Source organism: Lactuca saligna, chromosome 5, assembly GCF_052625555.1.
Source record: "Lactuca saligna cultivar CGN05327 chromosome 5, ASM5262555v1, whole genome shotgun sequence".
NCBI classification, from domain to species: Eukaryota; Viridiplantae; Streptophyta; class Magnoliopsida; order Asterales; family Asteraceae; genus Lactuca; species Lactuca saligna.
The window spans coordinates 178,201,448-178,206,839 of record NC_136421.1 but is presented as its reverse complement, the minus strand read 5'-3'; the positions used below and the strand labels follow the sequence as shown (position 1 = coordinate 178,206,839).

Sequence of the window (5,392 nt, the reverse complement as noted above, 5' to 3'; positions counted from 1 at the left end):
AAGCAATAAGTAACTTATGCTTCTTAATGATAACATTATCTGAGGGTGTTGAGGCATCTATCATATATGTCCGCTTTAAGGCAGCTGCAAGTGAGGTAAAAAATATCTTACTTTCTACATGATGATCCCTTTAACTCCATTAATAAATAAACCTAATAGTAGCCACATATGCACAACTTAAACCAGTACATGACGAAATCGAAAGAAGATCTTCAAGGAAAGAGTATGTTCAAATTTTTTTCAGAATGTCACAGAATATACTATGAATAACACCTATCTTTGGTGAGCTTTCACTTTTTTACTTTTCTTTTTAGAAATTTCACTATATGATGTGATTGTAATTATTCATCTTATTTATGCCATCCAGGTAAAAGGCATAATATCTCAAAGCATTTCAGAATATTCCAAAAAGGAGACCTTACCTTCTTTAACCAGGTCCGGATGTGCATACTTGATGCATGCATCTAATTTATAATGTTTTTGCTTTTATGTATGTGAATAAAAATAGTATAAAAATTATGTTTGTATTGTAATCACTTCGACAGGTTTGCCAATTGGAGCACCAATTGTTTGATCATTTCTTCCCATCAACATCAGAGGATATAACAAGTCTGAATCCTTTGGTAGATCCACTGTAAGTTATAAATGGAATTCTTTTATATATCTTTAATGTGTATTTGTTGACAATTGAAATGTTGATTTTGTGTTTATAGATGTACTTTCTTGTATGATACACTGAGACCAAAGTTAATCCATGAAACAAATCTTGATGTTCTTTGTGAACTTGTGGATATTCTCAAAATAGAAGTGGTAGGTAAACAACTGAGCAGAAGAAGTGAATCTTTGGCTGGAATTCGGCCTACATTGGACTGAATTTTAGCAGATATTAATGAAAGGTTAACCTTTCGTGCTCGAACACATATTCGTGATGAGGTATTACGTCATTTCATATTATCCTTTTATTGAAATCATTTCATTACTAATAAGCTGTTATCTCCATAATTTAAATTCTGTTTTATGTTCATCTTAGATAGCAAATTATCCCCTACTGGATGAAGATCTAGATGACCATGGAAAGTTGGAACAATCACCTGATATCAAATCAGATCCCACTTCTGTAACATACTTCTTAAATCACATTTTAATCCTATATATGTTTTATATATGTTTATATAAATTCTATAATTTTTAAAATATTAATTTGTAGATTGAACTGAGTTCAAATGTTGTCAAGACTTGGTACCCTCCACTGGAAAAAACTGTATCCTATCTCTCAAAACTATATAACTGTCTGGAGCAAGCAGTTTTTATTGGCCTTGCACAGGTCTGTGAATTTTCAATAATATATTTTTAGTTTTTATTTTTTAATTCAGTTCCTTTTTTTCTTGCATTCTCCAGGAAGCTGTTGAGGTTTGCTCTATATCCATCCAAGTAAGTGAATTTAATTGCTTTAGATTTGTTTCAACATTTGGTCTGTAATTATTTTAACGTCTTTGAATATTTCATTTTATCTGTTTGCTACAGAAAGCAAGCAAACTTGTTGCAAAAAGATCATCACAAATGGATGGACAACTTTTTCTCATTAACCATCTTCTTATATTAAGAGAACAGATTGCACCTTTTGATATAGAATTCTCAGCTTCTCCCATTTGTTGGTTAGTATCTACTTCAACTTCTCAAAAGAAAAAAACAATTATCTCTTAGAAGAAACTGAAAGTTTGTATTCATTTTTATGTGATCACTTTAGGAGCATCTAAGATGAATCCTTAGAGGTCAAACCTGATTATTTGATTGGTCAAGGTCAACTTCTTTGGCAAGGAAACTGTTGACTCGAGTTTTGGAAAGTCAAATTACCACAAAGAAGGTATACAGTTAGCTTTTGATTGGTCAAAGTCAAATTTGTCAAGGTCGACTACCATTAGGATGAGTCATATCAGGTATATATAATCATGCACCTATGCTTATATACCCTTTATGCAAGAGCTATTTGATTATCAAACAGTTTGTGGAATGAAGATCACAGTTCAAGTTTGGATTAGTTCCTATATGTGCTAAAAAATCATCACAAAAATGTTTTTCTCACTAAACATGCTTTTCCGTGCAGTTCTATTTGATAAGAAACCTGATGAGGTTCCCATGATAAGTCTAATTTGGTGCTTTGCAAGTTTATGTCACCACAACAACTGATTTCTCATGTTTGCTATGATACTATTTTGCTTATGCAACTTGTAGAATCTATGCTAAGTTAGGTCATGGAGGAGTTTGAGAATCGCATCACTAGTCAAGTTGAACTAGTAAAGCTTCTTAGCTATGTTGTTTCCTAACTGACATGATTATTGTGTAGGATTTCTGTGTTGTTTTTGATCAAGAGTTGGGATTGATATTGAAGCTAAGAGACATGTTGATTGGTTGGATACATGAAGGGTTTTAGAGTTTCTTTAGACAGCTTAATGATGAGTTACTAAAACAAGAAGGTGCACCTTTATAGCAATGTAGTATTAGGTTATATAGTTAGGGAAAACCTCTTAATAACAATGTACAATAAGATCCCTTTAATATCAATGTATTTCAATTTTTTGACATGATGTTATTGGATGAAATTGATTGTTTTGGTATATATATTTTTTCTATATTTTTGTATTATGCGTAAAAGAGTATCGTAAAGGCATGTTGTATATGCATATTGTAAATGGTTGCTGAATTTTATGACACACAAATGCGTGTTATCTTCATTTATGACAGTGGCTATAATGATATACAATGTGTGTCCTAAACGCGCGTCGTAACGCGCAAAAGCGTGTCGTCTCTCGTTATGACAGGGCCTTCCTTGACACGCATTCGCGCATCGTCTGAGCGTTTCACAACACGCATTGCGCATCGTAAAAGGATGTTTTTCTAGTAGTGAGAACCTCTCCCACCCTCATTTTCTTCACACCTTTCCCATTCTTTCTTCTCTTTACTCTCTCTTTAGAACCTCTCTCTAGCCCTGAAACACTCTAAAAAGCCTACGGAACCTCCCTAGCACGAGGCGAAAGCCCCAGAGTGCTCGACGGCTCCAATAAGAAGAGCTTTTCATCTTGGGAACACTGCTCCAAGCAAAGCCCAATTTTTCTATAAAACCCGCTGTAAGTGAGCTACGCCTACGCTATCTTTAATATAGCTTTTATTTAATTATAGTAACATTACTAGGAACTTATAATAAGTACTTGGGCTATTATTATGGTTTATATAAGTATTGTTTAACGCTTATATAGTAGTAATAATAGCTAGACTATTAATTAGTCTCGGAGAATAATAGACTAAACTCTAGTGGTAATAATACTAGGTTTCGTCGAAGGAAATTATTTTTAAGAAGCGAAGCGCTGTCTAAGTTCGGAATCACCACCTTTTCAAGTGAGTGAGTGGTCCCTTTCATTTTACACATAGATATGAAGTATTTAATATAAATTACGTGATATGTGTGCATATTTTCTGAATACTTGTTGTCTATGTTGGGTGAAATGTTTTTATACACGTTTTAAATGATATAAATTGTATATGTATTTTATATCTACAAAATGTGTTGGGTAAAACATGGGTAGATGTAATAGTTGTTGTGTGACCAAATAAAATAATGAGAGGCCTCAATATAGATGTTATTGATGATCCAGTCATCTAGTTGAACATAGATGACGACTACAGACTATTCTAGATAGTCCACTGGAACGCTAGCAGGCTCGCAACCTGTAGGTGTTTATTTGAACTGTGTGCTCACCAACAGTACTCCATCCCCCACATGGTTGCCTTATTTGACATGAATTGCTGAGGAACCCCTGAAGCATGTGTTGTCACCCGGATGGAAGTCCTTAGACTAAGTCCCTTGTGTTAGATGTTTTAGGGACATAAAGTAAGGATAACGAGAAAGGGTAATCAGGTTTGTTTGGTTTGATAAAGTTAATAAACTTATTTATTGTGGGTTGAAAACCCTATGTACTCACCAGGTTTCCCAACCTGACCCACTCAGCTTATTTATATCACAAGTGTTAATATGAAGTCACATTACATTGAGAGATTAAGGAGATATAAATCACAAGTGATAATGAATGTAAGTTATGTTTATGCTTATGTTTCTGTATTGACGATGACATCCCAAATGTTTTAAAATGAATACAAATACCTTTCATCGGAAATGATTTGATAACATATTTATCATGTTTTACTGGGAACAAATTCCGCAACATTTTTATTAAAAAAGGTACTCTGATTTTTATAAAGCATAAACAAAATCGGTCTTTTCAGGCCGTGAAAATGGGAATGTCACAGAAAATAAAAGCAATCCCAATTGGACAGATCTTCAAGCCCAAAACTCAAGTTCTGATCTCTCAGACCTTAAGTCCAGGAAATACAATTCCATCCCTTTTGCTGGACCTAACGGTGTTGGGCTTAATATTACACTTAGTATGGATTGCAATCAAAATAAAAGTGATACAGGGGAACATAATGCATCGGAACCCAATGCTCGTATTAATCAGGCTCCGAATCCTATCAAGCATATTCCTGAATTTGAAGTTCTTGAGGAACATCTACAACAACAATTCTCCAGTTTTATCTCCGAAAGCGAAGACGATCACCTCTCGTTCGAGGAGGAAGATGTAGATTTTAATGAAGAGAGTGGTTTCTACTCAGAGACGAACATGGTTTGGAATCGGAAAGATAAGAGAAGTAACAAGAAAAGGAAGCAACACAAGATGAAATCTCTAGTACCTCCATGTGACTGCCGAACGAAAAAAAATGGAACATGCTTCAGACACGATCACCTTTCAGGTGGTAAGTGGGCCCTCTTTCTGTTTGCCTAAGGAGGTCGAACTTTCCTCAGATTCAGAAAACTTTATATGTTCTGTCAACTCCCGTTTGATACGCAATTCATGTTTGTCACAACTTGTGATTAATAAGGGAGAGAATTCTAGTGATCAACTTTCTTCTTGCAATGAAATTCATGAAACTATTAAAACTGGAAATTGTTATGGATTCCTTATGGATGGGTTTTCTGATATGATTCATGAGGTTACAAATGAGCAAGGGGAAAAAATAACTCCATGATAAAATGTCTCTCTTTAAATATAAATCGGTTAGGGAAGGATGTAAAAAAAGATTGGGTCAAGGAGATAATCAGAAATCAGAGAATAAATACACTTTGCATTCAAGAAACCAAAAGGGAGTGTACGAGTGACACCTCTATCCGTTCCTTGTAGGGAAATAAGCATTTTGTGTGGGCTGGGGAAGGTTCTATTGGGAATTCTGGTGGGATTTTGACTATCTAGGATCCATGCTTTCTTGAACTTGGCTCAATTATCTAAAGCAAAAGGTTTCTTTCCATCATGGGTACCTAGAAATCAATCAAAAAAGAATGTGG

At 34.6% G+C, this 5,392-nt stretch overlaps 1 pseudogene; it reads left to right on the top strand.

Annotated features, from left to right (window-relative positions):
• The first annotated feature begins 26 nt into the window (after positions 1–26).
• Positions 27–4,835, top strand: LOC145045990 (conserved oligomeric Golgi complex subunit 3-like; annotated as a pseudogene).
• Positions 4,836–5,392: the final 557 nt, after the last annotated feature.